Source organism: Ischnura elegans, chromosome 6 (assembly GCF_921293095.1).
Source record: "Ischnura elegans chromosome 6, ioIscEleg1.1, whole genome shotgun sequence".
In the NCBI taxonomy this organism is placed as follows: domain Eukaryota; kingdom Metazoa; phylum Arthropoda; class Insecta; order Odonata; family Coenagrionidae; genus Ischnura; species Ischnura elegans.
In genome coordinates this window covers 29,166,130-29,189,380 of record NC_060251.1, presented here as the reverse complement: position 1 = coordinate 29,189,380, position 23,251 = coordinate 29,166,130, and the positions used below count along the sequence as shown (strand labels likewise).

At 39.9% G+C, this 23,251-nt stretch overlaps 1 protein-coding gene across 8 annotated transcripts in view; it reads right to left on the bottom strand.

Annotated features, from left to right (window-relative positions):
* The window catches only part of LOC124160239 (rap guanine nucleotide exchange factor 2), a 942,071-nt gene that overhangs the window by 46,219 nt on the left and 872,601 nt on the right, over nt 1-23,251 (bottom strand). Inside the window, exon 1 of one of the 8 annotated variants that reach the window (XR_006865125.1) lies at nt 27-1,356. The exons of the other annotated variants lie outside the window; for them this stretch is intronic. The gene's annotated coding sequence lies outside the window, so the exon portion shown is untranslated. Of the gene's footprint in view, nt 1-26; nt 1,357-23,251 lie in introns of those variants that run through there. 8 annotated transcript variants of the gene reach the window in all.

Here is a 23,251-nt window from a genome sequence, read left to right as displayed (position 1 = left end):
TAGATGTGTTCGCCCCGTGTTATTACCTGCGAGGGTGCGTCCGGCCAGGATCGAGGGGCGGACGACGAGGAACCACGGCCCTTGATGGACCGGCGCCGGAGCACGACGCCCGCCAGGGACAGTGTGTCGAGGGCTGCCTCATCGCGAAGCGCGGCCGACGTGTACGAAGTCGAGCGACGGCGAACGGCGTTCCTCCGCTTGATGGTGAGCCGCAGCGGAGGCGACGGCGGAGGGAAACGGTGCTTCAACATGTGGTAATCCTCGCGACACACGATACGGTCGACTGCAGCGAACTTAGAACGATCCTCCCTACCGTGCGAACAGCACTTTGCACATTTCCATCAAAACGTGTCGAAACACTAATAAGCACCAATCAATGGACACAGTAATGTGAGTTTTTTTTTCAGCCTCGGATCGACAAAAACAAGAAACAGTGACTTTCGTTATACGATATATATTATTATCGTAACAACACCTTATCCTTACAACCGAACAACTTAAGTTTTGTAGATACGCTTCAAAACATTCTGAAACAGTAGTAATCACCAATCCAAGGATAAAACTCCAAATTGTCTTCAGGACCTTGGATTAACCCGGTCGATTTGACCAACCGATTGGTACAAGAATTGTTTCTTCGAACAGAACAACCTGCGCTTGGTAGGGACGCATCAAAACACGCTGAAACACTATAAAGTATGTATCAATAAATAGAGCACTGAATAGATTCTCGAACCTTTGATCGACTCAGAGGATAACTCACACGCAGCAGCACCAGTACGCGAATACCGCCAACGTACACTTGTCTCCGAATCCACTAATGAGACGGTGGGTTCGATTGACGCACTGAAATCATGACAAACTCTGACACCTTGAGCAAACAAAGCCATCTTGACCCATAAGCACCGCTGGTACGAAAAGCGCTCAACGAAAACTCTCCACTGATACGTCAACGCCCTCGACCGCTGAGCATGTATTCCTCAAGTCACTGTACGGAACCACTTTAATTTCCGCTAACACAATCGTCGATCACTAGGGCTCGAGTTATTGGGGACTGCACACGGGAAACGACGCAAGTTAAAAAAATATATTTCCAACTCTCACAACACTTGTATTAACCGGATGCTATGAAAAGCGAACTGACTTCCAAGAGTAAATAGAACAAATGCTTGATTCCACGCAGGTACACGCTACAGAATTTCTAAAACTTGACTGGGTTAACGAAGGTAGAAAACCAAAATCAGCGCGTTCACAAAATGTTGCCGGGTTGACCAGAGATTGCGATGTCTGACGGAATAATCACGGCCGCTCTTTCTAAATCCTCCGACACTGACTGGCCTCGGCGGAACGGCGAAGAATTAAAAGGAAAGACTCGGGGAGAATGGAGTTCGGGCGGAATGAGATAAGAAAATTTCCCACCCAGCCATTGCTCCCGCGACTTCCCCCCACATTTTCCCCCCTATTCCCTCGCAACGGTCGCTTCAGTTTCCCCGTCGACTGGGGCCCGGCCAGCGAGCTCCCCGGCCTCAAACGCTTCCTCAGGATGTGACTTGTTTCCTTCCCGCTTGGAGGAAGAGCACTGCCGAGAAAGAAGGCGGTGGTGTGAGTCAGTTTCCGGACTGAAGACGGACGCTGGTGTGAGGCATTCGACTTCCCCTCAAAAAATTAATCCTCCACCTCACACTTTCAACTCCCCCCTCCACTTAACTTGCTTATGCAGAAGGACGGGGTTGCATACGTGACGGGCGCATTTGACGGACAAGGCCAAGATCCTTTCCAGGGAAATTTCTTCTTGCACGGAGATTCACCACCGTCGTTGATTCCAACCAATGTAAAGGCCGTTTTACACGGGGCACGGAATTGCGCAGGTTAGACCTGCATTAATTTCTAAAATGGCGTGGAATTGCGCGAATGCATGAACGAAATTAAAACGGGCTATTTTGCCGTCTCGCATCCACGCATTCTCGCATGTGTTCTAGCAATTCACCGCTTTACACGACGCAATTTTGATTGCGCCTTCGCACGTACGTCAGATTGCGCAATTACGTGTACCGTGTAAAACGGCCATAAGACTCATCATAACTATGGAAATAAAGTAAGCGCTGAAACCTTGTTCTCAGGTGGTGAGCAAGAAGAGTGGGAATTGTAGCGGTGCTTCAATTCAAAAAGCGGGTCCCGGCGTCCTAAATGCACAGCAAGACACAAGTGATTTCCTACCCAGCCACGCGCCCAGGTACAAAGCAATACACCGCAAAGGTAACAATTTTCTTAAAAAAATATTAGACTTGATCAGATCCGTATCTAAGAAAACTGAATGGCCTTTCTTATGAAGAAAAAAAATTCATAGAACTTAGACGCCAACCACTGGTTAGCAATATAAATTGGACTAAATTTACACAAAAAATGACCTAAACAAGATATTTCAATCTAACATCGATGAAGTTCACGCAACTCAAGCAAAATTTAACACACCCTCTAAGAGGCTACCTTTGCGCTAGCAATGAAAAAAATGATGAATAAACACGAATAAAGAAAGCCAAACACGGGAATAACACCCGTGTTAAAACTAACAGAAAAAGTTCGCTGAAGGGCATTGCCGAGACAGTTAACTTTAAAATAAAGAATTATATCCAATTATTCAAAGATGTTCATTCTAAAACCCGGCTTTCGCATGCAGCGCCATTCAAAATAATGCACAAAACCAAAACTATCTAGGCTGCATATTTCGTATTCAACGAAACAAAAGACGTGAGTTTTTTTCGAGTTATTAACACATTTTAATTACGAGTAAACAAATTTTCCTTGTGCAAAGACTACGGAGCTATTTATATTCCCCTATTTTCTCGTTGATAAAAGCAGCAGTTAGTCGCGAATAACTAAAAGAATTTTGTGCAGTGGTGCTAACGTTTGTAATTTATTTGGCATGATTTTTGGCTCATGTATCTCGTATCAATTGATTGTCATAACGACACCTATATTCTTGGCTCATTCTATAATTCATCCATGAGTTCGTAAGTATGACCGTAGCAGTCTTAATTAAATTGCAGATTTTGAAAGTTTTTCTACAAACGAAGTAGTAAGAAAAATCGAATATGCATATCTAAACTCGATAAAGTACGGTAAAAAGAGGATGGATACTCACAAACACAATTTCATCCTTTCCCTTCGGAGCATACTTGATGCAACCTGAGGATCTAGAATAAACTTGTGACTGCTGTCTCATATTATAAGGTACTAAGGCACTTAATGCAAAGAACTTCGTCCGAACATCTAGCTGCCGTCACTTGGAATTGTAACACGCATCAAAACGGGGAAGAATTAGAAAAGCCCAGTGCGAAGGCCGACACTTTTTATTTCAAAGTGAATGACGGGCGCTCGTTTCCTGTCGTTATTTGGGAAGTCACCTCTTGCGAGGCATTACTAGATAGCAGGAAGGTCGTTTTGCGTGGCGTAGTAAGTCAAGGGCAGGTAGGAAATCGCATGGCAGTATTTACCTCAAAAATTTCACCAGAGACAAAGATGTCAATTAGGGTTTTCCCTTGCCGCATTTTCACCATTATCTTTCATTAATAAAGTCACCTATGTTTATTTGGTGTCTGAATACTCATGTTTCTAAAAAAAACCGTAGCTCTTGATGACGCTAGCATATTTCCAAGGCCAGTAATTTTAAAGAGATAGTCACTGTTTCATAACCATTACTTAAGGTAGTGATCTGCAGTTTAAAGTGGATTTACTACGGGTAATATAACATCTTGTACCAATTACTTGTCATAGCGACATATTCTTCATTTACTACATCATTTGCCATGATTTTCACCATCATGTCATTCTCTCATAATATACTATTTCTATTTCTGGTTACCCAGAGGGCCAATAAAATGCACTGAATTCATGATTTTTTCATCCATTCATGTTCAATTCATCCGTTCCCTTTCAGAAATCGAGAATTATTTAAGTATTCTACTCATTAAGGCATGTTTCCATGGAGAAATTACGAGGTATTCCGGCAGTCTTCCCTCGTTTGATGGACTTCCCTCTTACATTAACAGTAAGGCCTAATACTCCCTTTCATTATATCTAAAAATCCTACTTTCTTCCTTCCTCTCCCTCGTTTACCCAACATTCTCTACTCTAACACTGTTTTCAACATCCCCTTCCCGCTCAGTACTCGCTCCATCATACCTCCTTTCTTCTCAGCATCTCATCTAGAAGCTGCCTCTCCTAACCCACCACGATGAGCAAGGTAAAAATGAGATAGGGTTTTTGGGTACGGGGTGATGATCACGCTACACCGATTTCCGAGACCAACTGGCAGAATAATTGTTATCACAGGTAATCTAACCGTTAAGGTTGACATACACGGAAAAAGATATCCAATTTATAAATTAACTATACCCATTACCATACCCCAACTATACCCATTCTTACGCCACAGATGTTTTTTCAGTTCGAAATCAAGGCCTATTAGTCGGAAAAAAGAAATTATTAGACATAAGAAGGCGATGAACCACGGTAGTCACAAAAATGGATTATTTTAAGTTTTTGGACGGAAGTTGGGTATGCTAAAAACTTACACCAGTAAAATTTCCCCGACAATAGGCAAAGGAAATGTTCAAAATTGTCTTTCTAGATTAAAAAATATTGGCATCGAATTCTCTTTCGGCAAAATTGGATCCTTTTTCAAGAGAAAAGATAAAACATGATTTCCGACAAATAGGGTCACATAAATCGATTTATTTCGGAATTAATAAATTAAAAATGGAAGTATACCCTTTAAAAAGAGAATATCAACAACCGCGATAACGAGTATCTACTAAGTATATAAGTAAAGATAAGAGCGCTGAATCATTGTTAAAAATGATAGAGTGTATCGACAATTTTCGAATCGAAATCGTTGTGAAAAATGAAACTAGTATAAAATCGTAATTTATTTACCAAGTGACAAAATTTATCGATAAGCGATTCCACATCAACCGAGATGCTTCATTTTATATTTTTCACATTATTCGAGAAATAAAATGAAATAAATCTTTCACGGAAATGAGTCAAGAATGAATCAGCAGCGGCGCCAATGGAGGAAGTACTACTGGCGCCACCAAGTCGAATATCCCAGAGCAGTCACGTGACAGTTGAATGACGGAAACGAAAGTTTTTACAAGGGAAGCAATATCTTCTGGTATAAATTTATCCGCGACTAGGCGATTCAACCAAATACCTTATTCCATGGGTCGCTACAAAATATTACAATTACACATACTAATATTAATATCACATTCGTTTCAATCGTTATAACTCCCAGCAATAGGGTAGTTTCCTTCATCAAAGAAAACGAAATGCATTGATTGCTATTCGTTATTAGGGTTTTCATAATATACAAATTATTTGGTTTTAGAAATCCTAGTTTAAATGAATGGCAATGGTCAATTTTAACCGCATTTGAAAAAGGCCAGATTGGCGCCCATGCGATTCCACTCCACGTGACGTCACAGGGACCTAGTTTCTACACGAGAGGATAGGAGTTTTATATCGTCTGAGATTACCAATGCATGTATGAGTCACAGAGCTCAGGGAAACATCTCTTAATAATCACTTATTAAAATTGTCTAAGGCCGGAAAGTTTCCTTCGATTGATAAGGTAGTAATAATCCATATTTAAGCCAAGCGCTATCTGCTAGCAGCCTGCGTCGTATCAGCGCTGAAGCCTCGTCTCAAGATCACCCCACAAGGCGGCAGCGGGAACCAGAAATACGTCACACGGCGTTTTCCCAGCATTCATACTTAGCCGTCGCGTTTTCGCGCGTAATAGATATCGTCATTCGAAAATCTAAGAGCGTGAAATGCGTACTCCAGGAGTAATATTCTTTCGATTTAGGCAATAAAAAATTAATAGGAAACCACCCTATTTAGGCAATAAAAAATTAATAGGAAACCACCCTATTTGAGACGATTAAAGCGTTACGTTCATTCAAGTTTTATTTTTATTAATGAAATTAGAAAGGAAAATTACAATGCTTCGTTTTGCAGGGATGCATACGATGCTTACGAGAAGGGTATACGGTACCATTTACGTGACGCGGTCTTAAAATCACAGACGCCGGGTTAGGGAAAGTAGAACACGAGTTAAAAGCATGAATATTGCATTTGAGGTGTCTCCAGTCAGCATTAAGAAATACTGGGGCCACCTTCACGTATTCTATGGTGTAACTATAGTCACCACTGTGTAGGAGTGACAGCACTGAAGTGAATGATCACATGCGATGTCCGAAGGGATGCCTCGACAGGAAGTTGATGGCGCAAACAGAACCAAGTCCGGTAGACAGGTTCCCCTTATCGCGGATTCGTATGTAGGGCGCGTTAGTCACCAGTTTGCAGAGCACGAGAAACCTTAATCGTGGTAAACAACTGAAACGGATCTCTTCCTTGGGAGATGATAACAAGGTCCTAAATCGTCATCGCAACGATTTTGACTCGGCGAAGAACCCCAGAAGAACTTCTCCACCTCATCGGTAGGAGAGCTTACGATATTATCAGCATCCTTCATATGCATCCACACCCTTTTGTCTCCTCAGAACTTTCTCCCCTCATCCACCACGTCTAGGACTCCCTCGCTTCTTCACCTCTCCGTGGATGTAATAGTTAGTTACTGGAGTTGATAAAGAAGCGACGGGATGGTCAAAGATGGAAGTGGCTGTGGAGATGAAGAGGAACGGAGCGAATGCAGCAGATGTTACACAGCAGCCGCACATTCCACGGCAAAAATCCATACCACAGAGAGCATTAATCGACGTCGCCATCCAAGTATGCCACAGGCCCTTGAGGCATCCGGCCAAGCCTTAATCCTAAGGTTCCGTGCAGCGAGGGTCGCAAAAAATACGTTCAACGCACGCTCTATCCCTCCCTACCCACAGCAAGGGAACCGCCTGAGACCCGCGCTGAACTTAAGCCTGGATCACACGACGCATGACCTAGCACAAGTCCGACGATGATTGCGAGCACAGGATTTCCAGGACTAAACTCAGAGTGACTAAAGTAAGGGGTATCCAAGTAGGCCGTGTAGTTGCAAAAAAGCAGAAATCAGCAATTGAACTCCCAACTTCAATGTTAAAATTGTAAAAGTTATCAAATTACAAACCTAAGAATAGATAAACTTTATAAACTGATATTTCTTCTTCGCGATTGATTAATTTAATGGAAATAAATGCTTTCAATCGATATAAAGCAATTCAACCAGCTCAAAGCTACAAGTAAAGCAATGCTGACATCTGAATTAGGCAATTTGCAATTATTGTATTTTCGTACAATAGATTATGAAAAGAACATTTTTGTCGACAAAGAGTGTTTCAAAACGGTTATCCGAGTTTAAATGACACATTGTATTTGTACTATTTGACTTAGAATTATAAATGGTGCACGATAATAAAATGACTCTCACTGTTTTAATTTTAACTGCTTGTGCACAGTAAGAGCACAATTCGTTATTTGGCGCAGGCCCTATCAATGGCCGAGTTCTTCCAATTGCTTTATGAGTTTATCAGGATTAATCGAAGTAATAGATGGTTATACTGTTTCTCTAGGAGAATAGATCAGCTGATAGCACAGACACATAATATGATCCTTTATGAATTCTCCAAAGATAAAAATCGCAATGATAAATCTATCATAAAAATACTCCGAAATCATATCGAAAAATTCAAAAGGCGATTACCCTAATTTAGATAAACGGCCGGTGCCCAACCCACCTCATCGCACGCGTATTGAATTAACTTGCTGAGAGGTATGCAGATGCGCTCCACCCCTCTGAAATATTAAGTACACCCTCCCGCCCTCCAGACATGCCCTATCTTCGCCAATCCCTTCCTTTCCCCCGCTCTTTCCGTCATAACGATGCATCAAGGCTGCGATCATTCCATTTCGAAAAAAAGCTACCACGACGTTTCCCGAAGAGCATCCTCATTCCTTACACTCGCTACAGCCATCTGCTTCTCTCACTAGCTCCAGACCATACACACCATAGCCTCGAACCATCCACGTCCCGTAATTAGAAAATGCGCAGTTGTTAGTGGGTATATAATGTATTTGATATGAAATATGAGTCGGATTCTTTAGTCTTTCTAGATAAGATACGGAGGCGACAGAATATATGGATGTAACGATTACTAAGCGGGAAGGGAATGCTGAAAAGAGTGTTAAGGCCTGGTTACACGGTACATTAACACGTACAAGTTAATGTACCTTCGCATGAATGATTTTGGTGGACCGGAACGGAACATGCACGGATGCATGAACCGAATTAGAACAGGTTCTATTTTCTGTTCATGCATTCGCACAAGTTTGGTGGTTACACGGTGCATTTTGGCGTTAATTATCGCGTTCGTACATTTAGACATTAACCCATACCTGTTAATGTATTGTGTAACCAGGCCTTTAGAGGATGGAATGTTGGGTAAACGAGGGGAAGGAAGGAAGAAAATAGGATTTTTAGATACAATGGAAAAAACCATGCCTTACTGTGAATCTAGGAGTCCATGGAACGAAAGAAGATTGTCAGAATATACTTAGTATATGCACAATGGCAACCCACCTTAATCAGTAGAATAATTGAGTAATAATAACGACCTCATCAAAATTTCGGTAACAAGTCCTAAGTGTTCCATGGAAACCTACCTTAATCGGTAGAATACTTTGATGATAATTATAATTCAGAGAATTCTCTCATCGGTGGAAATTTTCTGTGTTTACGTGAGATGGTTAAGAGGCATTCTAGGAGTCTCCCCTCCCTTCACGGACTTAAATTCACATTAAGGCCTACTCTCTTTCATTCCATCTTAAACTCCTATTCTCTTCCCCCCTCTCCATCGTTTACCAAACATTCCACCCTCTAACACTGTTTTCAACATCCCCTTCTCGCTCAGTACTCTCTCCATCCATACCTTCTGTCTCCTTCTGTATCTAGAAGCTGCCTCTCCTCTCCCATCATGTCCACTAATTCAACGTCTCCTCCTCTGCGTCCACTTCACCTTCTCCATTCTTCTCCAGACCAGGTAATCAAGAATAAACACGAATTATGACGAGCGAGCATGTCTTTTCATAGTAATCATCCCCTACGTCAACCAACAATATGCAAATGATTCAAAAGTATTAAAAATCCGAGGTTTGAACAAAAAGAGACGAAGCAGGGGGGCGAATGACTACATCACGTGACGAAAGTTTAGAGTGAAACCCACCGCCGAATGCGGTCCACTCTTTTAACCAAATCCTTTTCCCGGGATCATTTGACTCTCAATTAAGCGGTTACGCCAGCTAAATCCTCCCCCACCTCCTGTTCACGCTTCTGCAATAGGGATTCATTACGTCGCACAAAGCCCGCGTCGAAAAGAGGAAACCAAAATTGCACTCAGGGGATAAAGCGACACTCCAGATTGGCGCATGCAGAGATCTAAATTAATCAGACGCCTCCAAGCGGCTTACCGACCAATTACAGCGACGGGAGGAAAAACATGAAAACCATATAGTATCACTCTAGCTAGGAATCATGGCAGTGGCTGCCGATGCAACAACGAATTAAAATGAATGTCTATTTTGCTAAGAGAAAGTGCTCTCATGAAGTAGAATGCTATTGATTACGTTTAGAAATAAACTCTTACTTCTTTACACGAAAACCATTAACGAACATATACAAAAATTCAAAAACAAGATATACTAATATTAAAAATATAGCTAAGACATAATTTATATGTTCTATTGATTTTGTCCTTCGAAAACTTGCGGAACATTCATGAGAAAATCCTTCAGAAACGGTAAGAGTTCTGTAAGAATTTCTATCAAGAAGATAAATTCTTACGAGAAATATAAACGTTTGAATTCATTGAATGTTATTCCAAGTCTATCCACGTTGAAATTGCGTAAAACGACAATTAAAGAGTTCTCCTTTTACCCTGTGCCGATACCACAAATAATTATTCCTGAATTGTAAAAAGTAATAATTCAATGTTAATGAAAATAGCACTACCATCTCACTGACGACACCGACGAAATCCTGGATCTATAGTTATCTTACGATGTGGTAGATATCGATTATTTATATACTCCTGGCTAAAACTCATCATGCAAGCGGGACTAGGTCATAAGAATAAGGGTGCGTGAAAGAGGATATTTCCTGATTTGTCTACAAACATTTCCCATAGAATTTATGGAAGACAAATCACACAGTTATTCAAACGTATGAGTATACTCTGCATAAGCTGAAAATTTCAATATGAAATTGTAAATTTTAAGCAAGAAATAAGTCAACAAATCACACAATTTGGATTAATTACAAATAGCGGATTACGCCAGACGCAGGAAGTCGAAATTAACTTCACGCTATTTGCCAGATGATCTCAGGAAGACCTGCCGCACACTTAAATTCCATCCACATTTTTGTCAAGGACCCTATTCTTGATGAGGTTCAGAGGGCAAAAGGAAGTCGAGGGTCACAGCGGTCGATGCTTCTCATCTGTTAATGGGAGACCATGTCCCACCGGAACGGAGGGACCTCGCTCCTCAACCAATATCCCCCTCCGTGCATTCCCTCTCTTCTCTTCACTTGAAGACCGATCAAGGCTTCCCATCACCCATCTAACACACTTTCATTATCATCCGCCATGTAGAACTGGGTGGGCGGAAAATAAAACTTATATTGACCGAACTTTACCCTCTTCAGATATTCTAGGGCCATAAGACTTAAAAAAATAAGGGCGCACGACCATATTTCATCACATTCACCCAAATACTTCATATCTAGAATCTTCAACTTGTGCTATTAATTTTACTTCTTTTTTGTTCCTCCTTTCACTTTTGTCCATTCTTTACCTATGTCTTGTTTTCCACAAAGGAGTGCCTACTCTAACCACCTATCCTATACAGGACGGAAAAACTGAAATATCATTATGTTATGCAGTAGCATCTGTATTTTTTTTCATTACTTTTATTTACCATATATCTTATCATCATATATCATATTTAATATCATCTTTAGTGTTATCAACCTTGTTTTTGTCCCATTAATTTTAGATAAAATAATTTCACTAGGCCTTGAAATATAATCTTGCCCAACAATTTTGAGTTACATTTCTCAACTTCAACATTTCATGAATTTTCTTAATGTGTACCTTTACATCCACTATGTGCTAAAATCTAAACGTCTGGTAAGATGTGTACTTTTATTCCTTGAACATCCGAAATTCGTGCTCTCTGCCAATCCTCAGTCGGTCAATAATTCCATTGTGAAGTTAAAATATTATTTTACATTTAAGAATATTAAGTACATATATCATAAAGTAACAGTACACATTAGTTTATTTTAAAAGACTTATATTAATTACAAAATAATGAAAAGTTTCTCCTCAGACATTAATAATTACGAGGACTAAAAAGTGAAGAAGGTAATACCATACAAAATAATTCAATAGGACACCTTGCTGTTCAAATGGGAATTTTGAAAAGGAATTAGGCAATCGTGGAGGAAAAATTATAAAATTTCCGCCACCGGCAGACGCCTTGAATGGGATTTATTACCTTAAATAGTTCTGTGATACGTACGTATGACTATATTGCAGGTACAAAGACGTCGAAGACCGAAAAAGAAAGCCATCAATCGGATTTCTAAGACCAGGGGGGTAATTCAAAATAAAAATTGGGAGACTGCAACGCAGAAAATTGCATCGCAAGGAGCGAGGTTTCTTTCCTTAAAACTCTTCTCGATGAAAGGGGCACTCGCAGTCAGCGCTTTAGGCCTGGATTCAGAGGAAAATGGAACTTTGTCGACAATGGCAGAGAGAAAGGCACTGCTTTTTGTACATCTTATCAAACAAAAATAATCCCTCTTTAAAATATCGTTTAAGTGCATGGCACCTAATGTATACAACTTCCTGTTTGTTATTAAAATAAATTTCTCTAAGTGACAGCGGAATGGCAACTAACAGCCATGTTGACCATTTATTCAATACCATCGCGTGAAATTGTCTACATTACTCGTATTACACTTGGTTCACAGTAAAAATGTACCCTAAAATTATTTGTCATAATTTCTGTACGGTTCTTCAATAAAATTAGCAGCGATTAATTCTGGTAAGGTAGCCTCACCACATATTATAATATCTTATATATAATCTTAGATGCAACATAAAGTTTCCCATAGTTTTGCACGAAAACTCTATACATTTATTGTGAAAATAGTTTCATTTGGAAGCAATAAAAACTTATCATTAGTATAATAATTATTATTGTTAATACATTCAATAAGAAAATTTATCGTCGGCGTAGAACGTCAAGTACTAAGCCCTCAGGGAAATGCACCAATCGAAACAGTTCGAGGAGTCGCAAGACTCCTGAGAAAGGACCAGTACGGGAAATTCGTAATAAGGGTCGAGTTAAGCCTCTTACACAGGCTTCAGACGATGCCGTATGAAAGAGGAGAAGATTGCATTGGCTGGAGTGCAGACCCCAGTAACCATGACTCTCAAGTCCCAATTCAATCAGACAACTAGCCTCCGTCATTATGGACCGACTGTACGATTCCCTTATCCCACCCTCATGATGTTACGTTGTACTCTAAAAATCACTACTATTTCCCTCGTACCCATATAAATGTCCCAAGAAGGTAAAATAAAAAAATGTGCTATTCTATAGATCGATTGACGAGCTTAGATCATGTATTTGGTGCACTTATTTGAACAAATGTATATACCGTACAAAATGCAAACAAAGTCAAACAGTCCAATTATTACAGTAAATGGTATTCTACCCGGCCAAATGAGTTAGAAAGAAGTCTTTGCCGGCCTCGGTGGCGGCGGGGTAACGTCTTCGCCTGCTAAACAAGAGGTCGCGGGTTCGAGTCCCGCCTCGGTATGTTTCCCCAGTCCAGGGCATGGTTGTTCGTGTACGTTTCCTTGTCAAATTCGTTCAATACCCCGGTGTAAAATTGCCAATTAGAGCTGTATCTGGTGGTTTGAGAATAAAATAAAATAGTCCAGGAAATGAAGCATTTTGGCTTGCAATTTTTTCAAACTGAATCGATTTTCTTTAAATTTTCACAATAAGTAGGGAATAATCCAAGAATCAAAATCTATATCATGCTGACGGGCGCTTTTACCCTGGGGGTGGTTTCCACCCCATCTCGAGGGTGGAAAATTTTAATTATATTTTGACCACAAGAATCGATAGAAGGATAAATTCTAATAATAAAATGTTCTCTCCGTTGTTTGCGTAAAATTAATATTTTTCGAGTTATTTGCGATTGAAAGTAACAGTTTTTTTGATGAAAAAATCAACGATTTTAATCGGTTATAGGCAAATAACTTGAAAAATATTAATTTTATTATGAAATTGTCAATTACAAAACTGTAACTTGTAAAAAATTAAATACAAATCTTATTTTATATTTCCATATAACAATTTGAACATATGTATATTTGTTGTTTGAGATCCCCACGTATTCCTTTGCACTTCGGGCCATGTATCTCGGAAGAAACACGTGTTGTAAAGGCATAGTAAACTACCGTCATATCTTGGAGTTTCCCAGATCTACGTTAATGCATTATGAAATTCAACATTGACTAGAGCAGATCACTACCTCGTGAATAACTGGTCAGTTTTGCGGATAAAATTGATTGTTTATGGTCATGCGAAAGCCCATGCCATTCTGTCTCACGTTCATTATTGAGCCTCTTTTGAATTTATTTCTCGCCAATGCCTAAATAATCATTTATTCATTGTATACTAACATTTAACGTCAATAATTAATAAAAAATTGCAAATAAACTAACAAGTACTGTCGTTTATGTTATAATCTACGGAAAATCGTAGAAAGTTCCTTCCTCATAGGGATTTTTTTCCTTTCTGTAGAAACATTAAATTATGGTTTCGCTAGTAGTAGGACCCGCCCGCCTCTGTGACGGTCCGGGATTCCTCTTCCCTATTATTCCAACCCTATCCTATCTCAGGAGGCGTCAACGGACTCCTATCGCGGCGGCGCCTCCCTCCTCTTTCCTACCTTGTCCTCCCACTTCTGTGGTGCAGAGATGAAAAGTTAGCGCTTACAGACACTGCCCCAGGAGTGTATCCCGGCGAGCCCGGCCTGGTCTCGTTTCCACTGCCGTTTATGTTATACTACTTAATATGGTTAAATGCCGAAGAATATCTTCACCTCAAAATTGGAATTGTTGACCGATAAAGGGTCAAACCCTCGCGGCGTCCGCAAGTTGGAGATCCGGTTGGACGGCAAGCTAAGTCCCCCTCGAAGAAGGGGAAGGCGTTCCAAATGAATGCGCATACACGCTTCCCAGGGCTAGCTCATTACGCTAATTCCAGCCCTCTTATTCCCTCCCTCGGCGTTACACGGGCAAGTTGAGCAAAGGGAAAAGGGTTAGGGAGGGAGATATGTAGTACCTGGAAAAGGGACAAGAGGTACTCTGAGGGTATTTAGAAGAAAACGGATGTGGTCGTCAAGTACTATAGATAACTGTTTACACGATTCGCTACGCTTTGTCAAGAATTCGTGCCTCATAAATTCATACGAAGAAAGATGTCCGCGAAAACTCCAGTTTTCCGCGGTGTAAAATCAGCCGGCTATTTCACAGAAAAGAACATATGCCTCATATTCTCTTTTTTAAATTAAAATGCTGTGAATATTATGGTTTCAGAATTAGTTTTATGAAGTGCATGTAGGTTTATAGTTTTTGTTAATTCTCAATTTAATGGTTTTCACATTAATTATGCATTATATAAGTTTATCGTAATACATATGTCTTTATTTTGAGTGGAAGTGGTTTGATTTCGAGAATTTATTGTGTTGCATTATAAGTACCCGTTATTTAACTGGCATTTTCTTTTATATTGACCGTCTGTCTCTTGGATACTTTCGTTGAGATGCTTCCAACGTATTGCATTATTGGAAGAAATTATATCAGCAAAGGAGGCGTGTGCACATGAAAAATAGCTGATACAAGAATATTTGCAAAAAAGGGAAAAGGAAAGCTAGTGGTAAGTCTGATATGAGGCGTAGAGCGGAAATCTATTCATCCACCAAAATGGACAGTTCAGTGAACTCATCCTTCATCAGGATTTATTGGTAATATCAGTTACTTATCCGTTTCTTATTAAAGTATTCTACCGATCTAGATAGGCTCCAATAGAATACTTAAGAATCGTCCAGGCAGCTTTCCTTTCCTTCAATTGGAATTTTCTTCTCAATTAACGATTTCATTATATCTAAAAATCCTACCTACTCTCTTCCTTGCTTTCCCTCGTTCACCAAACATTCTATCCTCTAACACTTTTTTCAACATCCCCTCCCCGCTCAGCACTCACTCCATCCATACCACCAGTCTCCTCAGTATCTCACATAGTAACTGCCTCTCTTCACCCACCACGTCCAGCACTTCGTCGTTCCTCCTCTCCGTCCAATTTACCTTCTCGATTATTCTCCACACCCACATCTCCGTTAATACTTTAAATTATTTAAAAAAATCAAATATAAACCACTGGTTACTCCAAATTTTTCCTACCGAAGCACCAAGATTCGTAGTTGCACCTAATTAGTAATTTCAAGCTCCTCTCTTTAAATATGTAATCATGAGTCATAATGATGCCCCTCCGTGAGACATGAGCCGAACCAGGCCATTAGGGAAGATTATTAATGAACGGGCACAGCCCTGCGGTTTTAATACACGGACTGCCCAAAGCGTGGGAGGATTTGAGAAGGGGCCGGGGGCGGGGGAAGGGCCGGGTCACGGGAACCACCTCGCCGGTTGGTTCGCGCGAGAAATAACAGATGCCCCCACATGCGTCAACCTCGGTTCCGACTGTCGACAGCCAACGGAGGATTTATGCTGTTTGGATTTTCAGGTGCACGCCAGCACTGAGGTGGTCTGCGGATTAAGCGAGAGGTATGATTAAGCACGCAATGAAGACGAATTGGCACGGAAAGGGGAGGTACACCGCCCTCTGAATAAACATGCAGCCTAACAATGAGAAGGGCGAGAAATGAAGGATATCTACGTAACGAACATAAAATTATATTGCCAGCCATTTTAACATGAGTGTCTAATACTCAAAAGGTGATTAATACTGGTTATATATATATACAAATAAATTTAGAGGTAAGAAAAGAAAGGGATAGGAACATTATAGAAAAAGGAAGAGGACAACTATGCTGTGGTAGTAGGAAAAATCCAGAAATCTGAGGGTAAAATTGCGGCCTGACTGGGACTCCGACCCAGAATCTCCCTTACACCACATAATAATATTTACGACGTGTTGTGGGATGGTTTCGGATGAACAACTAAAAGAGAAGTACTATTTCGCACTCGCCATGCCACGCCACCTTTCACACGCGGCGAGAAATTGGGTTCCGGCTCAGAAAAACTTATTATTAGGGATGGTCGGATCGGATACCTCGGATCCAAATATCCGCGGATATTGCCCTTCATCGGATACATCGGATCCTAAGTCGCGGAAGACATCGGATCTGGATCCGAAATTTTAAATAATAGCTTCAGTGAATTCAACGTCCCATAAGGGTGGAAAGAGTTCCGATTCTATCTTCGAATGCGCCGTCGCATGCGATTCTTGTCCGACTCATGAACCGTTTTGTTTGAAAGCTCTCGCAGAGGTTACGTAGAAGAATTTCAGCCGGGGAAAATAAAAAAAGGCAAAATGCGACTGGCACATAGTGCGACTCTTCCCAAGAGATGGAACAATCATCGGGGGAATCTCAGCGTCAGGAATTTGAAAATGCATTCAGATCCGAAAATATCCGATCTGAAAGATCCGGCTCCGAAAATTAAGGATCCGATCCGAATCCGGATCCGAAAAAATCCTGGATCCGTCCATCCCTTCTTAATATGTGAATAAAATAAAATGCAGAGGAATGCTGAGCGATTCGTCATAAACTACTAGGAGCGAAGAGAAAGAATTTCTCGGCTTTTACACGAATTAAGCTGGGAGCCGCTAGAGACTCGAAAGATACGAGCTAGGCTTAGAATGCTGGAGCATTTAAGAATACTTACCTATCTGAGAAAGCTCAACCTTTCTGAACCTCACTATGACACTTCCCTGTTCCCATTTCTCCTAATAAAATGGATGGCGGGGTTTCAATGTAGAACTCAGCTTTTGGATACGCACCTTGGAATAGGTTTCCTCTACTGTTACATATCTTATCTCATCAATTTGATTACAAGAGTGAGAAATTATATGATTATATTTAGGTATATGATGAATTATATCATATCAGTTGAAAATAGTGTTAGAGGGTAGAATGTTAGGGAAACGAGGGAGGGGAAGGAGAAGAATAGGATTTTTAGATAGATTGAAAGGGAGTAGGTCTTACAGTGAATTGAAGAAGGTAGCGCTGGAAGGAAAAGGAGGCTCCCAGATCACTTCTTTAGTACTCCATGGAAACCTACCTTAATCGGTAGAATACCATGATAATAATGCATATAATCTCGGAAGTAAAAACTAAGCTGTTAAAATTTCATGTACCATGATGTGGAATGAAATATATTATTTTATTATATAATCACTTATAATGTGATACTTTTTAACCTTATGGAAGACATTTAGGCCTAAGCACTCAAAGTGTAAATGAATATTGGATAAAGCAAACAATTCAGTTTGTGTCCAACAGGATGCTCATGACCAATTACATCATGTTTGGTATCTTTGAAATACTGAATATTTCATTTCTACTAACTTGAATAATATTTTACTTCTGCTATTGCAACAGGTATGTAACTGATTCCACATTGACGCCATAAAGCAATATAGATATTTTTATCCCAGAAAATCCTTCGATAACACTGAATATGAGTTTGCTAGAGTCTACCAATATTTAAAAAAATGTGAAAATTACTTCAAAAACAGAATTTCCCGCCTACGAAAATAGTGTGGATTTTCCAAATGACCTTTTCAAATTATAAACCCTCGCGCTTCGACTGGACTATTTCAGATTCCATAAATACTCGGGTCAAATTTAGACCTACTCAATAATTAATTTTAAATGAATGCTTCCCTTCATTCAGCAAAAATTAAATATTAATATTTTTCCTTTGTAGCTCGTAAGAGAACATAGGCTCCGAGAGACATGGAGGTTGAGTCCGAGCGAAATAAAACCACCGTCGAGCCCAATTAATGAGGGAAAAACATTCGTTCGAATATCAAACGTCGTTCTCTTTGAGATAAAAATTATATTTTATTCAAATTAGCCCAAAGAGGGTCAAAGGAAAAAAAATATGCAACGAAAAGAACGGAGAGACAGGGTCAAAACCTTAGTCGGGAATTAATATTTTTTTTATTCTCAAGAGATGAATGGCAGCTATGTAGTAAATATGGCACTATTGGGTTCATTTGACAGTCATAAGATATGCTAATAGGAGAGGCAACCTTTGAAAATATCATCCACGAAAAAATGCTATCAAAAATTCAATTATCATGCACAATATTACACAGTTCTTGCGGGCAACGAACAGAATTCTAAACTAATATGAGTAATGGAAGGCACTTCTGTTTTGTTTTAACTGTTTACTATTCATTTCCACACTTCAAATGTTGAAAATTACTTATCATAGAGTTTTTGAAAGGTGAAATAAATCCCTTAAATGCATACGATCTGTTATTGTATTTCTTCCTTTATACTTGAAAAAAGAAAAGTTTTAAACAAAAGCTTTGCATTCCTTTGCAGAGCTATTTTCAAAGTTTTAATCACCATTGCTACATAGATGAAAAACTAAATTGCATTCATATAAGCAATACATTTGTTTTTCAGTTTAGAAATGCTCACAAACCTCATGTTTACCTCGTTTCTCATTGTCACTGAATTCATAAGACGTCGCATCACTCCCACACGGCTGGTCAGTCTTATTGACGCATTATATCTTTAAAACTCGAGCTACGTTATGAATTTTTCAGTTTACAAAGAGTAAACAATAATCATCAGTTAACTGTAAGTCAAAGATGACCATTTTATCGACCTATTTTCTAAAATGTAAAATTTTTGTATTTGAGATAAGGCATTTTTTAACAAGTGTCTATTCCATTTTACATAAAAATTTCATGATAATGGCGCAAGTTTTGAACATCAATCAAAAATATCAGAAAAAAGAAGTAAGAGCAGAAATAAACTGTTTCCAAAGATACAAATACAGTCATGTAAAATACAGCGATTAAATTATTAAAGAATGAGATAAGGATAACAAGACTGAAAATAAATCAATGGATCTAGTAATAAATGAATAATACGCTTACTTAGCTGCGTGAGAACTTAAAGACACAAAATATAGATACAATCATCACTTAGTAACACATGAATGAGGAGTCTTTTATCTGAGTGAGGACTTATAGGCACAATTTATTTAAGGCAGAAATTAATCCAGAGCGAAATGTTGATTAAAATGTCATTTTTGCTTTATAATTAATAAAGTATACGTGGGTGATCATGAGGGCCAGTTCTAGGCATTTTTACAATGCAAGTGAAAAGTATTCCCCCTCAAACATAATCTGAGAGCTAATAGGGATTCTCTATGGTAAAATAAATACAAAAACTTTAGGAATAAATGTCGGGGCTAAAATGTCAGCTTAAACATATCACGATGCATCCATACTTCTACAATATTTTAGTGGAATAAATCAACCCTCAACCTTTAATCTCCTTGCTTGATTAGTAAAAACATTTGACTGAGCACATAGGTGCCCCCTTCCGCTAGACGCTCTACGCGGCCGCGTACTTTGCTTACCGCTTAAATAGGCCCACGTGATTATAATTTTGATATATATGATGATAAAAATCAATTTGATTATGATCGATCAAGCCCGTTTTCCAGGAGACTAATACGAGACTAATCGTATATTAACCGTAATTTCCAGGAGACTAATCGTATATTCCAGGATCTGTTCGCAGATCACCGATCGACATGACTGATGAAATTACACTTCTCCCAGATTTCCGGGACACGGCGCCTAAGGATGAGGTGGAGAGGAGGGCTTAAGACGAGTGGGATGAGGTGTAGAGCGGGGAGTGGGGCGGACGGGGTCCCGGCGTTTGCGGCCGCGTCGCCCGGCGCCTCGAATATGCATGAGCGCACTCTACGAAAACAGTGGTCGGCGTTAATATTTGAACGGATCCGAGGCCCGACGGTACTCAGAACGGCATTTTTATCAAAAGGTGGAAGGGATTTGAGCACAGGGACGGGAGAAGATGAAATAAAAAAACACGGTGAAAAAGTAAACAGAAAAAAAAATGATGGGCTTAAAATAGCACCCGTGGCGGTCTTGGAAGAATGCAAGGTCTACCAACAAGAGGTCCAACCCTTCACCAAATGCCGTGAAAATTTGAAGTGGGTGGACGGAACAAGGTACACAAAGATCCTTCAAGGAGAATTTTCAGACGCGGATAACTGCCTTACGGAGGAGAAAAGGGAAACATCATGTGCAAACAATCGCGTGGGCAGTGTCTCCAGGTCAGAAACACATTAATTTCATTATGCGGTAGATGATCGTGCGATATCTACATCTACATAATACCCCGCAAGCCGCCTAAAAGGCGTGTGGCAGGGGGTGTTAGGACACCAGCCGTATAAACATAAAAAAGGAAGTGCTCTAACGAAGTTGGGACTAGCTTTTATTAAAGTCCTTAATGGTTCGGGGAAAAAACGAATTCCCATATCTATCAGTTCGGAAAAACATCTCTTTTTATTTATCGCTTCTATCGGACCTGGAAATATAGTATGGCTCTAATATTATGTTCTGTGTCACTCTTAAAGATATCCATTCTAAATTGTTCAAGCAATCTAAGCCTAGCGCGCAGCCTCCGAGTCTCAAGCGGCTCCCAGCCTAATTCGCTTAACATCTGATTGTGAGTAACGCTATCTGTACGCCCGTAGCGGTTTTTGCTAGCTAATGTATAAAAAAATGAAAGCTGGTGAAAACAGTCAAGCTGGCTATAGGATATTCAGTCACTTTCCCACCTCCTTGGGATGAGGATGAAAGACAAGTACACTTTTAAATAACTGCTGACTGAACGATTTTCGGAAACTTTGTCTCATTATCAATATCTTATTACCACGTTTAATTACACTCGCTTGCTTGTTTGTCCTTTCAGAAAAATCTTGAAACTAAAATTTCGACTACTTCCTGATTAACTAGAGCGCTGAAATTTTTAGGATAACTCAGAACTGGTGTCAATGCAATTTTCATACACTTTTACCGCGATTGGTGAAGTACCTCGAGTTATATTCAGAAATAAAAATTAAATATGGGATTCTAAAAATGGTCACTTAAATCCAATGGAGGCGCTGCAATCACAGTCGGTGGGATAAATTAAATTTGTAAAGCGTAAAGTACCTGTATATTTTTTTCTACTATTAATCTTCAACAGAAGCCTGCGATTTACCATTCCTTTTATGACTTTTATGATCATTACGATTAATGTTTCTTTGCCTAATACGGTCACACTGATGGAAAAAATGATAATATTGCTAATTTTTGCCAAAATATCGAAGGAAATTTAATTGATAGTATTTCACTTATGACATTGACGTAACAACTTCAAGCACTCATTCATTCCCTTGCCATGTTTTTGAGGCAAGGTTCGCAAAGAAAATAAAAAATCGAGTAACTAAAAAAATTACACCTGTAATTATAGGCATACCAATTGCAAATCATTCGGAAGAGCACTTTAGGTTCGCAACTCCACAGAGGAGAAATCATTTGCTTTTGTATATTAATCTATATCAGTAGCAAATACAGGATAGGGACAAGGGGGGCTAAGTATGGGGTAAACTCCAAAAAGTATTGTGGGTCCGAACAAAAATTGCCATTCTATCTAGTTCATGGTAAAATAGTTCACGGAATATAGGTCAATTCAGTTTATTTTAAACTATCATCAGGGCTTGAAAGGGAGTAGGCCTTACAGTGAATCGAAAAAGGTAGCGCTGGAAGGAAAGGGAGGCTCACAGATCACTCCTTTAGTACTCCATGGGAACCTACCTTAATCGGCAGAATACTGTAATAATAATCCAGTGTAAATTGGGAGTCCGAGGGGGGAAGCTATAGTCTCCTTAGCCTCCATAGCCATCCGCCACTTATCTATATATATATATATTATAAAACACCACAAATACCGGGATTTATAACAAGCTAATAGTAAACTTTTACAAACAAACATGCTCTGGATTTGGGCGACCAACCCAGGCGGGACTAAAACCTTTGGTTCAGCAGGCGAGAACTTTACCCCATTTGTAGTCTTGACTGGTCAAAGCAATTGCATTTTACCGGATGAAATTGACGCACATCTGTAACATTAATACACTGTATTGGCAACGTTTGACGTCGCCAATCCGGCGCATTAATATTACAGATGAGAAAAAACAACGAGTAAACAACAGTGGCCAATATAACAATGAGAAAAAATAGGCAAATCGAGGCAACCCAATGCTGGTTACCATGGAAACGGGGGTGACTCACGAGAAAGCGTCACACGTTTAGTGAAGCAAGCGAGAGCAAACATAAAAGACTTTCGGCGAAACAATCGAACGAAGGAATGGAAGAAGGGGAGAGGACGAAAAAAGAGAAAGTGGGAGAGAAGGAGGAGAAAAAAATGGAGGGAGACGCGCAGTTTGGGTGCTCAGAAATTAATTTTAAAAACGGAACAATGGCGCCCACATGGAGAGCTTGTGCCAGATGACGTCATCCGCCTACCTGTAGAACAACAACACGGGAAGGTGAAAGGTATTGAGCCCGAGGGAGAAATGAAATGATAACAGAAGACGAACGGGACGCGGCGCACAGGGGGAGGTTTGGGAGGGGAGGGAATTTTGCGAGGACGATTCGACGACGAAATAACAGGGAGTTTGGAATAAAATGGAAGTGCTGCACCCTTGTGTTGATTTATTCTCTAACGGCGGAGTTAACGCAGCAATGGCATCACAATTTATAAATGGCGGAGGGACCAATGAATTTTTTGCTATTGAAAAAATGATGAAAGCCGTCTCCAAAACAGCCGGCATTGTTCGGAAAGTAAATCCCCAGGATACAAAAAAGGAGGAAAACTTCTTTGCGAGCGCTTTTCACCAATGAATCTATATTTGAAATGGTTTAAATAACTCAAACAGCAGGTAAGCACTCGTTTTGATGAAAAAACGCAGGCGTTTGCAGCGGCCCTAGTTATTATTTTCAAACGGTTTTCGACCTACAGTACGGACATATTCACAGCACGAGCCTA